This window comes from Hordeum vulgare, chromosome 4H (assembly GCF_904849725.1).
Source record: "Hordeum vulgare subsp. vulgare chromosome 4H, MorexV3_pseudomolecules_assembly, whole genome shotgun sequence".
NCBI lineage: Eukaryota > Viridiplantae > Streptophyta > Magnoliopsida > Poales > Poaceae > Hordeum > Hordeum vulgare.
Window position 1 is genome coordinate 1,248,494 of NC_058521.1, and position 24,186 is coordinate 1,272,679.

Below are 24,186 nucleotides of genomic sequence, written 5' to 3' on the forward strand. Positions count from 1 at the left end.
GGCGCCTCCGTATCGAAAACGCGACGAAAACTTCTCTTTTTATTTTTTCTGGGACAAAAGGGGACTTATAGACCTGAGGTTGGAGGCGGCAGAGCCGTGTGGGCCCCACAAGCCTGCCCACCGCCACCAGGGGGTGGTGGCGGAGCCAGGGCTTGTGGCCCACTGGCCCACCCCCTGAGGTGGAACTTGGCACATATATTTTTCTTATTTTCCAAAACTTCTCCCCGTAAATTTTCAGGACATTTGGAGAACTTTGATTTCTGCACAAAAATAACACCAAGGCAATTTTGCTGAAAACAGCGCCAGTCCAAGTTAGTTCCATTCAAATCATGCAAATTAGAGTCCAAAACAAGGGCAAAAGAGTTTGGAAAAGTAGATACGATGGAGACGTATCAACTCCCCCAAGCTTAAAACCTTGCTTGTCCTCAAGCAACTCAGTTGACAAACTGAGAGAGAAATAAAAACTTTGACAAACTCTGTTTGATCTTGTTGTTGCAACTATGTCTAACTCATAACTAGAATTTCAGCAAGATCACAAGTTAACCACATAAGCAAATGACACAAAGGTCTCACGGTAAACTAATATCAATGGCATAATCAGCTAACGAGCAAATAATAATGAGTTTCAAATACCAACACTTCAATCAAAACAAGCATGAAGCAATATGAATAGGTGGTATCTCGCTAGCTCTTTCTGAGACCGCAAAACATAAATGTAGAGAACTTTCAAAGATGAAGGGTTGACTAAACATTATAATTCATAGCAACGAAGATCCAGTCATAGTCATACTCAATATCAATCAAAAGCAAAGCATAAAAATGACAGAGGTGCTCTCTAATTGGTGCTTATATAAGAGGAGGATGACTCAACAGGAAAATAAATAGACAAGCCCTTCGCAGAGGGAAGCATTGATTTGCAGAGGTGCCAGAGCTCAAGCTTTGAAAACAAAGATAATAATTTTGGGTGGCATGCTTTCATTGTCAACGCAATGACCAAGAGTTCTCAATATCTTCCATGCTACTCATGCTATAGGCGGTTCCCAAACAGAAAAGTAAAGTTTTAAGTCCCCCACCACCAATCAATCACACTCCACGGCTAGCCGAATCCTCGGGTACCGTACATACTAACATCAATCCGGGGGGAGTCTTGTTTTATAGTTATGTTTTCGACTTAAGCGTGGAACTGGGCATTCCAATTACCGGTCCCTTTCTCGTGAATGACTGTGAATAAACACATGCCGAGGATAACACTCCTAGCATGGAAGATACCAATAGGCCTCTGTCACTAGATGAGCGGTTTGGGCATGCAAAACAGACTATTTCTTGAAGGTTTAGAGAATGACACATGCAAATTTACTTGGAACGGCAGGTAGATACCGCAAATAGGTAGGTATGGTGGACTCTCATGGAAAAACTTTTGGGTTTATGGAAATGGATGCACAAGCAGTATTCCGCTTAGTACAAGTGAAGGCTAGCAGAAGACTGGGAAGCGACCAACTAGAGAGCGACAATAGTCATCAAGATGCAATGAGTTTGACTAACATTGAATGCAAGCATGAACATGATATAAATCACCATGAACACGAACATCATAGAGGCTATGTTGATTTTGTTTCAACTACACGCATGAACATGCGCCAAGTCAAGCCACTAGAAACATTCAAAGGAGAATACCATCCTATCATACTACATCATAGTCATCTCAAAATCTATGTTGGCATTAAAGACAAACCATTATAAGCTCTCAGCTAAATAAGCATGGCATCAGAAACTATGATCTCTGAGTTGTCATTGCAAACATGGTTCTCTCACAACAAAGCTAAATCTGGGTCGACAAGCTAGTCATATTTACAAAAACAAAATAGATAGAGTTCATACCAGCTTTTCAGTCTCAGTCACTTCATCATATATCATCATTGTTGCCTTTCATTTGCACGATCGAACGATGAAAACGATAATAAGCGCATTGGACTAAGCTGAATTCCCCCCAAGCTTAGGCTTTTGGCCTAGCTTGGTCTACTCCCATGGATGATCCTGGCGAAACCCAAAGTCATAATGGGTGTTATACGGGAGAGCTGCAGCCACTGCCTGAATAGCTGCCTCACGAAGTCGAGCAGCCGTCGCCTCCCTCTCATACTCCTCTGCCTCTCCTATGGTTATGTAGTATCTTCGTTTTACCTGAAAGTCAAAGAAAGCAGGAGCAGGAAGGGTAATATGGAAAACACGCTGCCGGTTAAATATCAAGCGGTATAGGAGGGATCCATGATCTCTCTCAAGGAACTGGTAGCGTGTTAGAGCGACACGATCAAGGTAGGTTGTACGGAGAGGAGGGTCTTCTGGACGGATGGATACCCCAAGAAAATTTGCTAAGCGTGTAGCATAAACTCCACCAAAGAAATCTCCCTCACTGGCATTTTTATTCAGCCTCCTTGCTATTATAGCTCCCATATTGAAGCTCCTGTCACCTGTTACTGCGCTCTTAAGGATACTAAGCTCGGAAGCACATAGGTGACAATGTGCACCCTTGCCGTTAATGCACCTACCTATGAAGAGGGCAAGGTAGTGCAAGGCAAGGGAAATGGATGCTTCCTGTGGTGGCTTGCGTGATATCTCTGGTTTCTCCAACAGTTATACTGGAGACAAAGTCTCTGACCAAGGACTTAGGAGGATCATTAACACTACCCCCATCGGGTATCTTGCAAATCCTATTGAAATCCTCCAGATCCACGGTATATGATTTATCGTACAAATCAAACAGTATGGATGAGTCACGGCCAGCTGAGAATTTAAATCTACGCACGAAAGAGTCAGTGAGCATATATAGCATACTCTTCACATTTATCTGAGAGGAATTCTTCTAACCCGGCATTGCGGACAGGTGCATCAAACTCATCCTTGAAACCTGCTTCGATCATGAACTCAACGGAAGGCCATTCACATGGTTGTACCGGTGCGTCCCTTAGTTGAAAAGGTTCGGGCTCCCAAAAGGAGAGACGAGGACCCTTCTTACTTCAGGAATGTAACATCCCAAATTTTGGAATGTTAATATAATTATTATATTGTTTGTTTGTTTGCTTGAGTGATTGAAACTTGAGTGAAATTCGAAACTTTTCAAAAACTTTTGAATGAGAGGGAATAAAATGACTTTCCCCTTCTCCGGTAAATTCAAATTCATCCAATTAAAAGCAATGAGAGAAGATGACATGACCTCTTCAACTATAAAGAATTTGAACGGAGTTTCGCATTTGAATTATTTCAAATATTTGCCCTTGCTTCTATATTTTGCTTCCCCGAGAAATACCCCGAAAACAATCCTTGCCAAGCAAGAAAGAGAGGAGGAACATGACCCTCCAAACTGGGGATATTCCTTTGAAATATTTGGACCATAAAACCCAAGGTTTATTTGAAAAATATTTGCAAAAAGAAAATAAACCAATTTAGGGATTTTCTAAAAAACATTTTTTTCAAGTATTTTTTTGAAGTTTTAATTCCCGTTTTAATAAAAATTGGAAAGTGGTCTCTTACTAGGAAGGTACCTGGGCCACTTTAGGAAACAAATCAGGCCCATTACTCCTCCTTCTCCTACCTCACGTTCATTCCTTTTGTGGCCATGGCAGAAACTTCCCAGGAAGCTTCCCCTCCGGGATTCGCGAGCTTCTTTCCCTCCTAGCACCTCCCACCACCCCTATAAGAACCCCCTCGACCTCCTCTTTCCATTCCCCTAAAAAAATCTCCGTTTCCCTGCCCATAGCCACCTCACCACCATCTCCATTTTCCCTGCCACACCAAGCTCACCAGGAGCTCTCCAGCGCCCCTACCCTCCCCTGTCGAGCCCCCTGGCACCCCTGCCGCCACCCTCTGCCCACCGCTGTGCACCCCACCCCTTGCTGCATCCCCACCCTCGTCCCTGCCACCTCTCGCAGGAGCCCCCTGCTCTTCCCCATCCTCCCCTCGCCTTCCCCCCAGGGCCTCCCTCGCCTCCCCCTCGCCCCCTCCCAGGAGCCCCCTCCCCCTCCTCCATCGGCCCCCTCCCAAGAGATCCCCCCCTCGCCGGAGTGCCTCCCTGTCGGGAGCCCGATCCTGAGTCATAAGAACCTAGCCTGCAACACATCACATCACTTTGCGGCCTCACGCACGGTAAACTCCACGGCTGCCACCTTACCTTGGTCGGGACCGTTTGCGTCTTTGGGCTCACGTATATGAATATGTTGCTAGCGTTCAAACAACAAAGAACCCAGGTCGACATGACTAGTTATAAACTCAAGCGGTACATCCGTACAGGGACAGACATACATAACCCAGCAAAGCAGGTGTCGGTCATCAGCGTGTGTAGACGAGTGGTAGCAAGCAACAAGGACTCCATTACACCGCGTGACATTTCCCCGAGGGGACAGACACAGCAGCAAAGAAGGATACATGCCGGTCAATCAATGCATTCCGAGCAGTAGCAAGCTACCAAGGCCCGATGGAAACACAAAGAGGCATTTCCCTATAAAGAGTACTACTAAAGGCAAACAACTAGGTGTCGAATCCCACACATATAATGCATTTCAAACATACACACATTATGCACGATATGTGTAGACACAACATGGCATCACAACATAACTCTATGACTCAAGCATTTATTAAAGACTCATAAGAGTCAACATAGTATGATATTACAAACAGGGGTCTCGTGACCCGACACTCAAGTCATACAAACAACAAGCGGAAGCAAATCATGTTTGGGTATAGACATCTACTAAAAGTGGCTGGAAGAGCCTGAAAAGCTACTACGACCCTACCAAAGGAGCCAGACCTCTTTCTAGGATTCCCAAGCTATTCCGGTCAACCTCGAACACATCGCGTAGAACCTTTTAATGAGTCTAAGTCTTCTCTGCAAAAACATAAATAAAGCAACTGTGAGTACCAAGGTACTCAGTAAGTCTTACATCAGAACTATCTACATATGCATCATGTTTCAATGAAAGGTTTGTGGGGTTTGATTGCAGCAAGCCAGCTTTGACTCTTGGCTAACCTGTACTACGACTACAAGTTCTTTCTTTGAGCTGGGATAGCGCACACGTGTCCACATATTCACCAATGCAATACACCACTATGGATCCACTCTCGTCTCCCTACGAGAAGGCATTCCATAGCACTCACACTTATCTTGCATATTTTAGAGTATCCATTTAACTTGTCTATGTACCACATAATGTTTCCAAGTAGTCCATATCCGAGGACGCGGCTATTCGAACAGATTAAATCATCCTGCAGGGGTATACTTCTTCACACATGCTCTCACCACTTAGCACCATATGCACGCCATGCATCTCAGCAACCTTCAAGCGGAAGCACTGGCGTGGGTGTCGACCACGACCGTTAACCACACAAGACCCTAGTCCAGGTTTATCGCCTATTTGAGACTGAACCCGCAAGGAAGTCCGGCCGAGGTTTCCTCTACGGCCCCAAACGATGTGTGCAGGGTTCCCAAGCCCACCATCCGGGTGCCACTTGGTACACCGTGCCACTGTGTATCTATCGCAGAGAAGCCTACCCCGTCGGGCAGAGCTAAACATGGCCACCAACACTTTTCCTACAAACACCAGAAACTAATTGCAAGTCCTGGACAAGGATCTAGGCAATTAATAAGCCGAGCGGGGTCATATTTCAGGGACCAATGCATGGTAGTATCTTGTCTTGTATAACATACACGGAACTCAATTCTTAAAGATGATCCCAATGAGACAACCCACCATGTACTCCTACATGGCCTCTCATCGCTACCTTTACCAAATAGAATTCACAATTTTATTCTCCCACTGTAGGACATGAACACAACCATTCTGATTCATCATCCAGATGGATCATACCCGACACGACTCTAAGCATAGCAGGCATTGTAAGCAAGCATGGATGAGTAAGCACAACAAGGCTCAAGCAGTTGCTACTCATGCTAAGTGGTTTCAACTATTTACTGTGACAAAATCAGGTCATGCAGAGGAATGGGTTCAACTACCGATAACATGTGCAGTTGAATCGTGTTTGTACTAATGCAGTAAAAGAGAGCAGGAGTGAGAGAGCGGGTTTATTTCAATATGCTCAAGGGGGTTTGCTTGCCTGACACGTCTGGAGATAGCAATGAGTCTTCATCAATGTCAACGATCACATCGTCGGAAACATCGTTTACCGAGAGGGAACAACACCGACAAACAAGAAAGAACAACAATTACTTCACGGAAATGCAATACTATGATGCATGCTCAAGACATGAAATGAAAGGTGGCAGGGCTAATGTGGCTATCATTTCTTAAGCTGAAGTTGGTTTGAATTAGGATTCAAACATCACTTCAAGCCGGGTATTTTTCCAAGTACCCTTATAATTGATTCGACCTAATGCTCATAACAAATTGTTCCAACATGCATGGGGTTAGTATTTTGAGGTACTGATTTGCATTGACCATTGTTTGGTCATAACAATTGAAGTGGAATTCAAATAAGTATCAAATTCCATCCCCAAACTAAATATGAAATTTATCCTATACACCATTTTGCCTATTTGGTGATGTTAACTTTTTCAAACATGCATGAAAATGCCATAATCAGATTCTTCGGATTTTTCTGATCCTTTTCATATATAAATTATTTTCATCCGAGTTATATTTTAATTTCTATGATTTTTACAAGTTTTAGCAATTTCCTGGATTTAAATTAATTCAGAAAAGCTATTACTACATCAGGCTGATGTCATCCCTACGTCAGCAGGTCAACCAGCCGGTCCAGGTCAAACCCTGACGAGTGGGGTCCACTGGTCAGTGACCCAGAGGCTAACCCCGCGCTGACCAGCCCCTAATTGGGGTTTGACCAGGCGTGGGGCCCTCTGGCAGTGGCTCTAAGGCCTGATTAGTGGCGGGTTAAGGTGGCCACGTCGGCCCCCACCGGAGGTGGTCGCCGGCGACCATAGCCGCGGTGGAGGGCTCGCCGGAGACGACCTAAACGGCGCTAGAGGGCACCAAATCGGGCGCGGTTTGGCTCTAGGGATAGCTGATGAAGAGCAGGATCCGTTCCGACCAAGCCACGGGCCAGGAGGTGGCCGGAGCGAGGCCGGCGACGATCTCGGGAGCTGGCCGGAGTCGGCCTTGGTGGGCATCGAGGCTACGAGGCACGGAAGAGTGTGGGGTGAGAGGGGAAAGGCTCGAGGGCTCACGGCGGCTCCATTTCTGGCATCGGCGACGAAGGAGAGGGTCGGAGCAGGACGAATCGACAGCGGCGGATCCGGTGACCGGAGATGGGAAAAGGAGAGGAGAGGGAAGCAGGAGGGGGAAAACGGCGCTAGGTGAGGGGAAAAAGATCCAGGGGCTCATCCACATCGTCTTCATACGCGGATAGGGACGGAGGAGGTGCCTCCAGCACGAAGCAGGAGGTGGCAAGGGGCGCACCGTGTCTTCCTTCTCCTCTGCCTTCTGGCACGAGGAGGAAGACGACAGGGGGAACCCCCTTGGTGGGCTGGGCCAGCAGGTGAGCACAGGTTAGTTTCCTTTCTTTTTTTCTTTTTCTGTTTTGTTTTCTTTCTGACATTTGTTTTTATTTGTTTTGGCTCCAACTAATTCAAAGAAAATAGCTAAACAACTCTGGGGTGTCATTTGGAATATTTCCAACCCCATGTGAAGTTTTCAACATTTTATAAAACTAGGAAGTATTTGAAATCAATTAATTAATTGATTTCAGTGGCTTTTGAGTTCAAAATAAAATGCCAAAAGTATTTTGAAAATATATATATCACCCTTGATATTTTCTTTCCAACACTTATCAAAAATGATGGACTTCTATGAAAACCATTTTGGTTCATTGATTTGCCACCACTTTTGAATTGTTTTGCATATAGAGTTGCTAGGGTTTTGTTTTGAATATGGAGTAGCTAGGATTTTTCTCTTGTTGAACCTATTTGGATGTTGTTTGTTATTAGGGTTTGGCCATCCCCATTTGTAGATCATCCAAATTTGAATTAAATTGATTTGAATGCATTCATGAATGCTTACTGATGCAACTAACTACAAGCTATATTCTAGGGCTGTGACAACTCACCCCCACTAAACAAGAATCTCGTCCCGAGATTCAAGCGTAGTCAGGAAGAATAAGAGGGGCACTAAACTATCACAATCTTCACGATCCATTTGTTCCTCTCGAGGACGTTGATTCATCGCACCATGTTGATCTTGACATCTTTGTCCTTGAGATCTTCATCTAGCTTGACGACAAAAGAACAGGGAGACTACACAAGATTCGATCTCCTCGAAGATCGAGAAACTCAAGACAACTCATAGTATGAGACGTAGGAACGTCCCTTGAGCTGAGACACAACACTCATGATGGAAACAAGGAACTGAGGCATAAGACAAAGGTTCAATTGGTAGGCAACAAATACAGGCTTAAAACAGATGGTGGCGAGGTTTCAAAGTAGCGAGGATTAAGTTACCCTTCATACCACAACGGGGCACCTTAGGAAGGTGACTCATAGAGTTATTCCCTTAAGTGGCAAAAAGAATTACTTTTGATCCAAAGGTCATTGAAACTCTTCATACCAGAGTAAGGCGATTCACAAATGATTGTTGGAGGAATTTGAAACAATGACATACTCTGTTGGAAAGAAACTAGAGTTATAGAACAACTCGGGGAACGGAAGGCACATTCCAAGTATTACCGAGGATATAACCTAGTGTCTGAGCGTGCTCTCAAGTACTTGAGCATTTCCTATTCATCAAGGTTTACCAACATCTGTGCCAAGGATCCCGGTGACACATCTTACTACTATGATGAACAGTGATGGAGGATGCAGATGCAAAGGAAGACAACAGTTCCTCAGATTTCACCTTAGTTGTGCCAAGGCAACGAAATCTGGTTGATCGACCAAGAGACATTTAGCACTCCACTTCTAATGTTCTCCATGATGTACTAGCACAACCCAATTATAGATCATGCTTGATATCTAGAACATCAAGTATAGGTCGGAATTCGGGGCATCAAAGGGAGTCCATGAGGAACAACTTCCCAAAATAAGTCATAAAACCCCATGGGGAGATGGCTAAGATTGCTGATACCAGATATTATAATATCAAGTCTTCCGGCTAGGTGTGTTAGCCATTACATCACTTTACCGGGTTACATAGAGACCAATATTATAATTCTTAGGGAAGTTCCAACCATTATAACTGCCTGAGATTCAGCTCCGGTTGGTGCGACGATGCTTCATACTCAGCATGTCCAAAAATAAAGTTTGCAACACAAATCGACGAGATAACATTGCGTGATTCTCAGGAAATGAACTACGGAAGACAACTCCAAAACATGAGCTGGATCGCAAGACCCACGTGAACACACTGCCCAAGACAACTGTGAGCACATATAAATCTTACAACAAAACACTATTGAGTTCTGATTTGGGAACTATCATTGTGGATATCGAAGCCATGTGCAACTCCGTCTGGGCCCTTCGGGAATGACATCTAACTTCTTTTCCTTGAACAAATCAATTAGTGGCTTGGTGTGCTAGGATATACATATGGAGTGAAGATGATCAGTCTATCAAACCATAGAATACTTCGCACTTGCATGATTGACTTGGAATGATTCTGAAGAAACAAATTAACTTTTCTCGAATTCATGGCAGCAACTTGCATCAGGTGCTCATGAATTAGAGGAAGTCACTTCTTACACCTAAGATATACCTCATGAATATACATGAAGACAATGTCTTAAAAGTTTCCAGCACTAGCTTAATGTCCAACATAGATCATGGAACAAATTAGAATGTTGCCGATGGGCTCAACAACAATTCATCAAGATACCCATATAAATGGATTTCCACAACTATGTGAGCAAGATAATAGCATTGGTCAGATCAAAGAATATAATGGTGTATGCTCAGAGAAATCCATGAGTAAGACACCGCTACGAAAATCTTTGGTTCTAAGTTTGATTTGACAATAGCCCATGCTCAAATCAAAATTGAACAAGATAATATATGCAACAATTGATCACACGAATCAACCGATGAGAATATCATCTTTCTTCAGACTCACACAACAGGAAAAATATCCTTTTTAAATGAGCTAAGTTTAGGTGAAGCTTTTATCTTCCAACTCCCCAATTTGTTGTTTAGCTTAACCAACTAGCTCAGGGTATCCAACACGGATTCTTGGAGAAGATGGCTTATAGAGAAACCAACTTGATCACGAGCTCTATCATAATAGTCAGGAAACAACCTGGTAATACTTCCGAGAAGATATTCGGAAAATCACGAACCACCGATATATTATTAAGCTCGGGCACAATCTCGCTTTTCGGGGCAAGATGATGTGATCAATAGAGCGAGGGATTGACAAAATCCTAACTCATTGATCGAAAAGTGCACCATGAAACATGGACTAGGTAGCACGCTCAATCTTAGGATGACGATTCAATCACCATCACCATAAGAGTGAAATTATTGTCCATTAGCTACCAAGCAATAACATTGCTAGGAGTATTGATTTCACACATCATGGTTCACTTGTCGATATTCGGGTTACAACCAATACGAAAACCGAGGGATGAACAATGATAGCGAGAACTATCACTACATCAAGAGCTCATAAGAGATGGTGCAATTCTCATGACATTCTTGACAACAAGAGGGTAATACTCCAAGATAGAACAGAACAAAAGCTGGGTTAGCATTTCGATCTGCGGAATACAACTACTTTGACCCAATCCAAGAAATGGATGTGGTACTGGAGTTTGCTTCTCCCAGTCATTCGAGAATAGAACAACTTGACAGACCACGGGAATAAAAGACATTGATAACAAGAATGCACAATTACTCTTAACTAACCTCTCAATGATGAAGGTCAAAATACAACTAGATAGGGCCAACTCAAGGGCACATGATTTCTTGAGTTATGGATGCATGTATTAGAATGTCGAACGAGTTCAACATAATTCTTCGAGATAACCCATGCAGAAGGGCGGAGTAGGTAGAATCACAATATGGAGTAGAGAACTCATCACGAGCACTCTTGTTATGATCTTTAGTTCACGGAGAACTTCTGCCAAAGATGATTCATGGTGTTGGAAAAATGATATACCATGAACCTTGGGAGCCACAACAAGGTTACTAATCATTCTAAAGGAACTAGCAACACTATCAACAGAGATGAGCAGAATGATCCTTGCATTCAATGACCCAAAAATAGAATACCTAAAAACTAAATAACATCACAAGATGTTTTTGAAAATGATGGCCAGAACTATCACACTGGAAGACATAGCACACATCTAGACTGTTGGGTAGTTTTCGAAGAAACATGTTTTCCTAATACTTCAACAAAACGTCGAGGTAATGGAGTACTTCAACACAATAATTAGTGTGCTTTGTCCGGCCAAAAGACATTGCGAAAATAGGAAGGAATTTGCAATCGCATCAGACTATTTAAGAACTTTGGAAAACTCCGACAGCATAACGGCTGTACGGGCATGAAATATGAGGCAACCGGCAAGAAACTGACAAAATAACAATGAATTCTTACGAAGACACTGATCCAGGAAGCCAACAACTTTTCTCTAAGTCTCCAACATAGTAACTCGTCTTCCTAATGAATAGATGAGAAAGCCTAATTCTAGAACCCCGTAGAATAAAGATGAGGGTGACTCAGAATAAGAATGACACAAGGAAAGGAGTAAAAAGAGCCTTACGTTCCCTTCCACAAACAATTCCCTTATATAAATAAAGACTTGCTAGACTCAACATCGACCAATTTGGCTTGGTTATCCTACAGGCAGTCAAGCTCTGATACCAAAGCTGTCGGGACCCCGATCCTGAGTCATAAGAACCTAGCCTGCAATACATCACATCACTTTGCGGCCTCACGCACGGTAAACTCCAAGGCTACCACCTTACCTTGGCCGGGACCATTAGCGTATTTTGGCTCACGTATATGAATATGTTGCTAGCGTTCAAACGACAAAGAACCCAGGTCGACATGACTAGTTATAAACTCAAGCGGTACATCCGTATAGGGACAGGCATACATAACCCAGCAAAGCAGGTGTCGGTCATCAGCGTGTGTAGACGAGTCGTAGCAAGCTACAAGGACTCCATTACATCGCATGACATTTCCCCGAGGGGACAGACACAGCAGCAAAGAAGGATACATGCCGATCAATCAATGTGTTCCGAGCAGTAGCAAGCTACCAAGGCCCGATGGAAACACAAAGAGGCATTTCCCTGTAAAGAGTACTACTAAAGGCAAACAACTAGGTGTCGAATCCCATACATATAATGCATTTCAAACATACACACATTATGCACGTTATGTGTAGATACAACATGGCATCACAACATAACTCTATGACTCAAGCATTTATTAAAGACTCATAAGAGTCAACATAGTATGATATTACAAACAGGGGTCTCGTGACCCGTCACTCAAGTCATACAAACAACAAGCGGAAGCAAATCATGTCTGGGTACAGACATCTACTAAAAGTGGCTGGAAGAGCGTGAAAAGCTACTACGACCCTACCAAAGGAGCCAGACCTCTGTCTGGGATTCCCAAGCTATTCCGGTCAACATCAAACACATCGCGTAGAACATTTTAATGAGTCTAAGTCTTCTCTGCAAAAACATAAATAAAGCAACCGTGAGTACAAAGGTACTCAGCAAGTCTTACATCAGAACTATCTACATATGCATCATGTTTCAATGAAAGGTTTGTGGGGTTTGATTGCACCAAGCCAGCTTTGACTCTTGGCTAACCTGTACTATGACTACAAGTTCTTTCTTTGAGGTAGGATAGCGCACACGAGTCCACATATTCACCAATGCAATACACCACTATGGATCCACTCTCGTCTCCCTACGAGAAGGCATTCCATAGCACTCACACTTATCTTGCATGTTTTAGAGTATCCATTTAACTTGTCTATGTACCACGTAATGTTTCCAAGTAGTCCATATCCGAGGACGCGGCTATTCGAACAGATTAAATCACCCTGCAGGGGTATACTTCTTCACACATGCTCTCACCACTTAGCACCATATGCACGTCATGCATCTCGGCAACCTTCAAGTGGAAGCACTGGCGTGGGTGTCGGCCACGACCGTTAACCACACAAGACCCTAGTCTAGGTTTATCGCCTATTTGAGACTGAACCCGCAAGGAAGTCCGGCCGAGATTTCCTCTACGGCCCCAAACGATGTGCGCAGGGTTCCCAAGCCCACCATCCGGGTGCCACTTGGTACACCATGCCGCTGTATATCTACCGCAGAGAAGCCTACCCCGTCGGGCAGAGCTAAACGCGGCTGCCAACACTTTTCCTACAAACACTAGAAACTAATTGCAACTCCTGGACAGGTATCTAGGCAATCAATAAGCCGAGCGGGGTCATATTGCAGGGCCCAATGCATGGTAGTATCTTGTCTTGGATAACATACACAGAACTCAGTTCTTAAGGACGGTCGCAATGAGACAACCCACTATGTACTCCTACATGGCCTCTCATCGCTACCTTTACCAAATCGAATTCACAATTTTACTCTCCCACAGTAGGACATGAACACAACCATTCCGATTCATCATCCAGATGGATCAGACAAGACACGACTCTAAGCATAGCAGGCATTGTAAGCAACAATGGATGAGTAAGCACAACAAGGCTCAAGCAGTTGCTACTCATGCTAAGTGGTTTCAACTATTTACTGTGACAAAATCAGGTCATGCAGAGGAATGGGTTCAACTACCGATAACATGTGCAGTTGAATCGTGTTTGTACTAATGCAGTAATAGAGAGCAGGAGCGAGAGAGTGGGTTTATTTCAATATGCTCAAGGGGGTTTGCTTGCCTGACACATCTGGAGATAGCAATTAGTCTTCATCAATGTCAACGATCACATCGTCGGAAACATCGTTTACCGAGAGGGAACAACACCAACAAACAAGAAAGAACAACAATTACTTCACGGAAATGCAACACTATGATGCATTCTCAAGACATGAAATGAAAGGTGGCAGGGCTAATGTGGCTATCATTTCTTAAGTTGAAGTTGGTTTGAATTAGGATTCAAACATCACTTCAAGCCCGGTATTTTTCCAAGTACCCTTATAATTGATTCGACCTGATGCTCATAAAAAATTGTTCCAACATGCATGGTGTTAGTATTTTGAGGTACTGATTTGCATTGACCAATGTTTGGTCATAACAATTGAAGTGGAATTCAAATAAGTATCAAATCCATCTCCAAACTAAATATGAAATTTATCCTATACACCATTTTGCCTATTTGGTGATGTTAACTTTTTCAAACATGCATGAAAATGCCATAATCAGATTCTTTGGATTTTTCTGATCCTTTTTCATATATAAATTATTTTCATCCGAGTTATATTTTAATTTCTATGATTTTTACAAGTTTTAGCAATTTCTTGGATTTAAATTAATTCAGAAAAGCTATTACTGCGTCAGGCTGATGTCATCCCTGCGTCAGCAGGTCAACCAGCCGGTCCAGGTCAAACCCTGACGAGTGGGGTCCACTGGTCAGTGACCCAGAGGCTAACCCCGCGCTGACCAGCCCCTAATTGGGGTTTGACCAGGCGTGGGGCCCTCTGGCAGTGGCTCTAAGGCCAGAGGTGGTCGCCGGCGACCACAACCGCGGCGGAGGGCTCGCCGGAGACGACCTAAGCGACGCTACAGGGCACCAAATCGGGCGCGGTTTGGCTCTACGGATAGCTGATGAAGCGCAGCATCCGTTCCGACCAAGCCACGGGCCAGGAGGTGGCCGGAGCGAGGCCGGCGACGACCTCGGGCGGTGGCCGGTGTCGGCCTTGGTGGGCATCGAGGCTATGGGGCACGGAAGAGTGTGGGGTGAGAGGGGAAAGGCTCGAGGGCTCACGGCGGCTCCATTTTTGGCATCGGCGACGAAGGAGAGGGTCGGAGCAGGCCGAATCAACGGCGGCGGATCCGGTGACCAGAGATGGCAACAAGGACGATGGCGACGCTTCAGGAGGCTGCGACTTGATTCCTTCGGCATGGAGAAGCTACTCGTCGTGGCGGAGAGGATGGACTGCTCGGGGAGCCTTTGCTGCGGCCGGAAACGCGCCGGTGAGCTCAAGCAGAGCTCGGCCATGGCGGGAGGAAGAGGAGAGGGAAGCAGCAGGGGGAAAACGGCGCTAGGTGAGGGGGAAAGATCCAGGGGCTCATCCACATCGTCTTCATACGCGGATAGGGACGGAGGAGGTGCCTCCAGCACGAAGCAGGAGGGGCGCGCCGTGTCTTCCTTCTCCTCTGCCTTCTGGCACGAGGAGGAAGACGATAGGGGGAACCCCCTTGGTGGGCTGGGCCAGCAAGTGAGCACAGGTTAGTTTCCTTCCTTTTTTTCTTTTTCTGTTTTGTTTTCTTTCTGACATTTGTTTTTATTTGTTTTGGCTCCAACTAATTCAAAGAAAATAGCTAAACAACTCTGGGGTGTCATTTGGAATATTTCCAACCCCATGTGAAGTTTTCAACATTTTATAAAACTAGGAAGTATTTGAAATCAATTAATTAATTGATTTCAGTGGCTTTTGAGTTTAAAGTAAAATGCCAAAAGTATTTTGAAAATATATATCACCCTTGATATTTTCTTTCCAACACTTATCAAAAATGATGGACTTTTCTGAAAACCATTTTGGTTCATTGATTTGCCACCACTTTTGAATTGTTTTGCATATAGAGTTGCTAGGGTTTTGTTTTGAATATGCGGTAGCTAGGATTTTTCTCTTGTTGAACCTATTTGGATGTTGTTTGGTATTAGGGTTTGGTCATCCCCATTTGTAGATCATCCAAATTTGAATTAAATTGATTTGAATGCATTCATGAATGCTTACTGATGCAACTAACTACAAGCTATATTCTAGGGCTGTGACACTCCCCACCCTCGCCGGCGCAGCACCATCGCCAAGAGCAGCAGAGCTGCGTTTGAGCCACGGTGAACACACCCCATCCCTTTGTTTTTTTTTTCATTTTCGTTTTGCACCCTTAGATCATATGTCAACGGTGTAGATTAGAGTAACTTACCTGTTCGGGTTTAGTTAGAAAACCAAACCGGTTCCCTCTTAGTAACTATAAGACCGAGAGGGTTTTTGTTACACTGCGGCCACCCTCTAGATAGCCTAAAACGCGCACACCCGACAACCAATCAGATCTCGCCACGTCGCCATTTTCGTTTTCAGTCTAATTCTGTAACAGATTTAGTTTCGTACTTGTTTTGCTTATAACTATTGATCCAGAACTCCAATGGAGTTGAAACTTGTTCCAGTATATCACAATTTTCCTATAGTTTTCAAAAACATATTATTTGTCTATGTTTGAACTTTTAAATTTGAACTAGACCAGATTTGGTTTAAGCCTTGTTTTGCTTATTCTGGGAGTTTAAAAATAGATTTTAATCTAATTCTTTTTGCTGGTGTTTCCTAGTGATCATATCTTTCAGTAGTTTAAGTTTCAATTTTTTTTAAATAATTTTACTTGGGGTTTTTACCAAAACAGATTATGTTTTACTTCTTTTAGGATTATGGCTATTTCTTTTTCTATAATTCTTTTTAAATTATTTTCTTTTATATTTCAGAAAGTTTATATTTTGTTTCTGTTAGTTAACAGTAGGTTTTCAACAAAATTTATTTTTATTTTTATTTGTTATCATGAAATCAATTCTAGTTCTCTAATAACTTGCAATTGATTTCTCTACTGTTTCAACTCCCATTTGAAAATACTTTCAAAATAGTTTTATGTAAAATACTTTATTTTATCTTGGTTAAATTTATATCTTAGTTCTCTGTTATTTAATGTTTTATTTTCAGTTAGAACAAAAAAAACTATTTAGTGTTTGATGTAGTAGAAGACTCCTAGTTTTAGTTGAAGTTTCTTTCGGATTCTTATTCGCTCTCTCTTTTGTTTTGATTGCTAGAATGATTGCTAGTATGAGTGCTTATGTGAATGATATGTTTGTTATATAGATTTCATCAGAGAGTGACAAATTGTCTATCAAGTTATTTCTTGAGAACGATAATTCTTCTTCATCAACCTCACCAGGCAAGTCATTTGATCATGTATCACCTATGTTTTATGCATCGTAGTTCTACCATCCTATGCCCAATTGCATGCTGAGTACGTACTTGGAAATTATGGTTACATATTGTAGTATCATGTGGTAGGCACCCAACAACCCCGTTACTTGGCCCGGGACGACAAATTTCATATTGCTATGCTTGAGTGATGCGATTCTGATTGAGAGTTTATCACGAGTGATGCGAGAATAATTTAATAACCAAGACCGGTTAAGTCAAGACTTTTCAAGACCTCGTGATGCAATGCAACTCTGGGTGAAGGACGGTTGATCGGCTCCCTGGAGAAACCAGTGGATGACCCGGGATGCTGGAGACGTGCCATGACATCTTGCGGAAAGCTTCACCCAGGCTCAAAGAGATGGACGGAGGCTTCAAGACCCAAGGCTTACCTGCACAGCCACAAGTCATTATAGGCTCTGGCTTGGTTGGACAACGCACGACTCTGGACAGGCGGTGCTAGCAGATGTAGAAGAACGGTAGGATTGGATGGGCACCGACAGGGATTCAGAGGGACCCGTTGAAAGACCATGTTTTGATCATCCGGTCTTCAAACACCCTGAAGTGCGAGGACATACTCGGAGGCGATCAAATCTTGTGGGGAACATGTGCAAAACTCTACAGAGTACTCAAACCTAATCGATTAGCCCTGTCCATGGTCATGGACAACTTGAGCCGAAGGCATTGAAATTTTCCTGAACTCTCAACACAGTTTAATAATGATGTGGGTAATATTGACAACTTGGGTATGAGAACTGGTTGGCGGAACCTTCTCATTAACAACCAACAATGTAGTAAATTTTGCTTTTAGCCCTCTCTTGTTGTAGGAGAAAACTTGCTTTTCGCTAAAAACTTATAGCCCCACCTCCCATATATGCATATAGTATAGATGACATTTTACCCCCTCTCATATGTGACTTGCCAGCATATTCAATATGCTAACCTAAACGGCTGCAACGTCTTATGTTGCAGATATTTCCTCGACGAGTAAGAGTACGATTCAGGGTTACGGTCTACACTCAACTTGTCGTTGGTGTTTATTGGGACTCCACTCCCTTGACTGCTTCCGCTGAGATTTTAAGGTATATATCAGTTTTACGCTATTTACATGTGATTGCACTTTGATATATACATTGATGTATTGTGTGTGCCAGCATACTGATCCAGAGATGGCACAGAAACACAGAGGCTTGACTCGTTTTGAGTCGGGTCGCTACAAGGAACCACTATGAAACTTCCTCCTGAACATAATTTCCTTTTGCTGAAATTTTTGAAGTTCAAGAGAAAAGTGAATAAAGACCCACCACACCTTGTAGCAACTACTCCTACTAGTGCCTAGAGACCGTATCACGCGCTAAAACTACTTGGAACCAGCTAAAATCAACTTTTCAAGCTCAAGAACAGGGTTACCAAGGTAGCAAGAATTCGCGAAGGATAAAGAACTAGAGCAAAAACTAACTGGACCAATGGAGGAGTCACTTACCAAGGAGTAATTTCTCCAAAACGGTTCGGAGAATGGTGCTTTGAGCAAGGAGATCGAAAATCATAGCCAAATGAGCAAGAACACGGGTTTGAGCTGCGAAACAATTTTTTATGGAGGTGGAAGAAGAGGCTGAGAGCTGGAATGAGTGGAGGGGGTGCTTGTGGGCCCCACAAGCTTGCACCCCGCCACCATGGGGGTAGGTGGCGGTGGCAGGGCTTGTGGCCCACTGGTCTGGCCCCCAGGCCAGCTCTCTGGCCCAGAAATTTTCAAAAATTCCAGAAAAAATCATACTAAATTTTCAGGACCATCGGAGAACTTCTATTTTCGAGGTATTTTTCTCCGGGACGCTAAAACAGAAAACAAGAAAAACTAAACTAATTCTATCATTTTTCTTCTAAGCAACAGAAAAAGAAAGCTTAAAACAAAGGTATGTGACTCTTTGATTCATCCATTTCATGGTCATCGAAAGAAATCCGTCAATGGGGTTGATCAAGTCCTCAGGACGAAACCTTCTCAAATCGCAAGAGAGAACAGAGAATTTTCTAATAGCCCCTAAGTCACCTCAATGGGGATATGTATCTCCCCAACAAGCAAATCATACTTCATCTTGACACGAGGAATAGGGCATTCAAAGCTCCCAATGAGAATCGATGAAGTCTTTTCGATAGCATTGATGCAATGTACTGGATATCGTTTCTTCGGAAAGTGCACTCTGTGCTCATTACCGTTGACATGGAAAGTGACATTGCCTTTGTTGCAATCTATAACAGCCCTTGCAGTGTTTAAAAAGGGTCTTCCGAGGATGACAGCCATGGCATCGTCCTCGGGAATATCCAAGATAACAAAGTTTGTTAAGATAGTGGTGTTAGCAACCACAACAGACACATCCTCACAAATGCCGATAGGGAAAGGAGTTGATTTGTCGGCCATTTCCATAGAAATTTCAGTGGGTGTCAACTTATCCAATTCAAGTCTACGATAAAGAGAGAGGGGCATAACACTAACACCGGCTCCAAGGTCACATAAGGTAGTTCTTACGTAGTTTCCTTTAATGGAGCAAGGTATAGTGTGCACTCCGGGATCACCAAGTTTCTTAGGAGTTCCACCTTTAAAAGTGTAATTGGCAAGCATGGTGGAGATCTCAAGATCTGGTATCTTCCGTTTATTAGTCACAATATCTTTCATGTACTTGGCATACAGAGACATCTTGAGCATATCAGTTAACCGCGTCTGCAGAAAGATGGGTCTTATCATCTCAACGAAGCGCTCAAAATCCTCATCATCCTTTTTCTTGGATGGCTTAGGAGGAAAGGGCATAGGTCTCTGAACCCATGGCTCTCTTTCTTTACCATGCTTCCTAGCAGTGAAGTCATTCTTGTCGTATCTCTTAGGTTGTGGATTATCAGGATTAACCGTAGGTTCAATCTCCACATCCTCGTCATGGCAAGGTTGAGCATTATTATGAACATCACTATCCATATTGTCACCAGGTTCATGTTCATCACCTAATTGTGTTTCTGCATCAGACGCAGAAATATCATTAGGTTCTTCAGGTGTGAAAGTATTTGGTGAACTGGCGTGCAGGTTTCTATCATCCTTCTTCTCCTTAGGATGACTGGGTGTATCAGCATTGATTCCTTGAGAATCTTGATCAATTCTCTTAGGATGACCTTCGGGATACAAAGGTTCCTGAGTCATTTTGCCTCCTCTAGTAATGACTCTGACAAAGTTGTCATTTAATTCATTGAGCAGGTCATTCTGAGCTTTAAGTACTTGTTCTACCTGAGTATTAATCATAGAGGCATGTTTACTCAGAAGCTTCAGATCATTGACATTTCTGTCTACACAAGCACTTAAATGGCTAAGCATACGAGTACTTTGTTCCAAATGTCTGCTAACATAATCATTGAAACTCTGTTGTTTGGCAACAAAGTTGTCAAATTCATCAAAGCATAGGCTAGCAGGTTTATCAAAAGGAATATCACTCTCATCAAACCTACGCAGAGAATTCACTTCCACTACCTGTATCAGGTTATCGAGACCATGGATCTCTTCGATAGGTGGTAGATTTTTTACATCTTCAGATATAATGCCTTTCTCTTGCATAGATTTCTTGGCTTCTTGCATATCTTAGGGACTGAGGAATAAAATACCTCTTTTCTTAGGATTTGGCTTAGGAGGTGGTTCGGGAATAGTCCAAACATTATCGTTGATCAAGAGGTTATTCAGTAGAGTCTCAGCTTGTTCTACAGTTCGTTCCCTAAAAACACAACCGGCACAACTATCTAGGTGGTCTCTAGAGGCTTCGGTAAGTCCGTTATAGAGGATATCAAGTATCTCGTTCTTCTTAAGAGGGTGATCAGGCAAAGCATTCTGTAGTTGGACGAGCCTCCCCCAAGCTTGTGGAAGACTCTCTTCTTGGAGTTGAGCAAAGTTGTATATTTCCTGCAAGGCAGCTTGCTTCTTATGGGTAGGGAAATATTTCTCACAAAAGTAATAGACCATCTCCTGGGGACTACGCACACATCCAGGAGCAAGAGAGGTGAACCAGGCTTTAGCGTCATCCTTTAGAGAGAAAGGAAACAGCTTAAGGATATAGTAGTGGCGGATCTTCTCCTCATTAGTGAAAAGGTTGGCTATTTCGGATAGTTTGGCAAGATGGGATATGACCGTCTCAGACTCATAACCGTGAAAAGGATCAGATTCGACTAGAGAGATTATCTCAGGGTCGATAGAGAATTCATAATCCTTATCGGTGACAAAGATAGGCGAAGTGGCAAACTTCGGGTCATTCTTCATCCTAGCTTCCCGAGATTTTTCCTTCCACTTGAGAAGTAATTTCTCAGCGTCATAGGCATCCTTACACGCAAGAAAATCCTCAGCTACCTCTCCCTCCATAACGTAACCCTCAGGTATATCAGGCAACTCATATCTAGGAGAGCTAGATCTAGCAGGAGCAAAAGCAGGTTCTATCTCAATAGTATCGGCAGTTTCAGAAGCATCACGAGCATTGGCAGTAACTCTAGCAATATGAGCATCAAGGAACACTCCTAGTGGAACATCAGGCAAAGGAGTATCTCTTGCAGTATCAAGCATAGCATCTCTAGAAGTATCAGGCATAGTATCAAGCATAGTATCATCAGGAATAGTATCAAGCATAGCATCTCTAGCAGTATCAGGCATAGTATCAAGCATAGTATCATCAGGCATAGTATCAAGCATAGTATCATCAGGCATAGTATCATGCATAGCATCTCTAGCAGTAGTATCACAAGCATCATCAAGCACAGACGACATATCAAGATTTCTAGCAGGAGGTGATGTCACAAACTTCCTCATAACTGAAGGTGAATCAAGTGCACAGCTAGATGGCAATTCCTTACCTCCCCTCGTAGTTGAGGGCAAGACTTTGGTCTTCGGATCCTTCAGATTCTTCATAGTGATCAGCAGATATAAATCCCAAGTGACTCAGAGAATATAGCAATACCTCCCCAGCAACGGCGCCAGAAAAATTTTGATTGCAATCTCTGGCGATGGCTAGACGAATGCTGATGACAACAAACCTTCCCCTGCAACGGCACCAAAAGAATGCTGCTAGCACTCCCCGGCAATGAAACTAGAAGAATGTTGTTGATGGCCCACCAGCGCGTGGGTTCGCAACAGTTTTCAAGGGTAGAATATTCGACCCAAATTTGTTGGTATGCCACACAGGAGGTGAGAGAATACTCTCGAGTATTAGCACCTGAATTTGTCAGTTTCAACCACACCTGAAAGATTAGTATCTGCAAGCAAAGTAGTAACAGCAAAGTAGCGAGTAACGGCGGTGTAACGAGCAATAGCAGCGGCAAGGAACAGCAGTAGTGACAGCAGTAGCAAGTAGCAACAGTAGAAAGCGACAGTAGTAGCAGCAGTAGTAGTAGAGCAAGACAAGTAACAACAGTAGCAACAGTAGTAGTAGCAGCAGCAGAGCAAGACAAGTAATAGCAGTAGCAACAGTAGTAGCAGCAGCAGAGCAAGACAAGTAACAGCAGTAGCAACAGTAGGACAAACTCATAGGCAATGGGTCGGTGATTTGTTTGGATGATATTCATCATGCAACAGCTATAACACGGAGAGATATGTGGCTAGCTCCCGTTCGTCAATGTGATGTAGGCATGCATTTCGTGTGTCGTCATACGTGCTTAAGGAAAAGAACTTGCATGACATCTATTGTCCATCCCTCCCGTGGCAGCGGGGTCCAAAAGGAAACTACGGGATATTAAGGTTCTCCTTTTAATAAAGAACCGGACCAACGCGTTAGCACTTGGTGAACACTTGAACTCCTCAAACTATGGTGATCACCGGGAGTGGTTCCGGTTATTGTCACTCCAGGGTTGCCGGATCACAACACATAGTAGGTAACTACAACTTGCAAGATCGGATCTGAAACACACATATATTGGTGACAACATAATAATTTCAGATCTAAAATCATGGCACTCGGGCCCTAGTGACAAGCATTAAGCATGGCAAAGTAGTAGCAACATCAATCTCAGAACATAGTGGATACTAGGGATCAATCCCCATCAAAACTAACTCGATTAAATAATAGATCTCATCCTACTCATCACGGCCCAGCGAGCCTACGAATAGATTACTCACGAACAACGAAGAGCTTCATGGAATTGGAGAGGGAAGAAGGTTGATGATGACGATGGCGATGATTTCCCCTCTCCGGAGCCCAAGACGGACTCCAGATCTGCCCTCCAGATGAAGAACAGGTGGTGGCGGCGCCTCCGTATCGAGACGTATCACCCGCCCCGACAAACGAATGGGGACCCTGGCACGTCCTATTGGCTAAGCTATTACAATCGATGTGTCGTCATCGGCATCCTCCAAGGTTCCTTCCCAAGGGCGGTGACCTTAATATCTTGGGAATTACTTAAATACGCAGCAGGCATTCTGAGTGGAAGATTGGTGTTGCAGCCATGATTCATTGAGATTCATCGCCATCATATAATAAGTTTGTTGTGCTTCCCACTTTACCTCTATAGTACTAAGTTTTTACTAAGCCAATACAAGCTTTCCTTTTGGGACCCCTAGGCCACACACAACCTCGGATTGAATTTATCAAGAGTAAAAGTTCTATATATCAACCACCCAGATGCTTTTATTACTGATTTGCTTCATTAAATTCCATCTTGCATTTCGATTAATTGTTGGTCTTTGCACCGGATAATAACGGAAAATAGGAAAGTATGAATCCAAGCAGCTAGCAAACGAGTTGGTGTTGGTTGCCCGCCCCGATACACGAATGGGGACCTTGGCACATCCCATTGGCTAAGTTATTCCAATCAATGTGTTGTCATCGACCTCCTCGAGAGTTCCTTCCCAATGGGCGGTGAGCTGAATATGCTGGGAATTACTCAAATACGCATCAGGCATTCTAAGTGGAAGATTGGTCTTACAACCAAGATTCTTTGAGATTCATCACCGTCATATATAAGTTTGCTACTCTTACCACTTTACCTCTATTAGCATATAACACTTTGACGCTCTTACAGATTTACCTCCATTACCATGTAGTACCTTGGTGTTATTATAG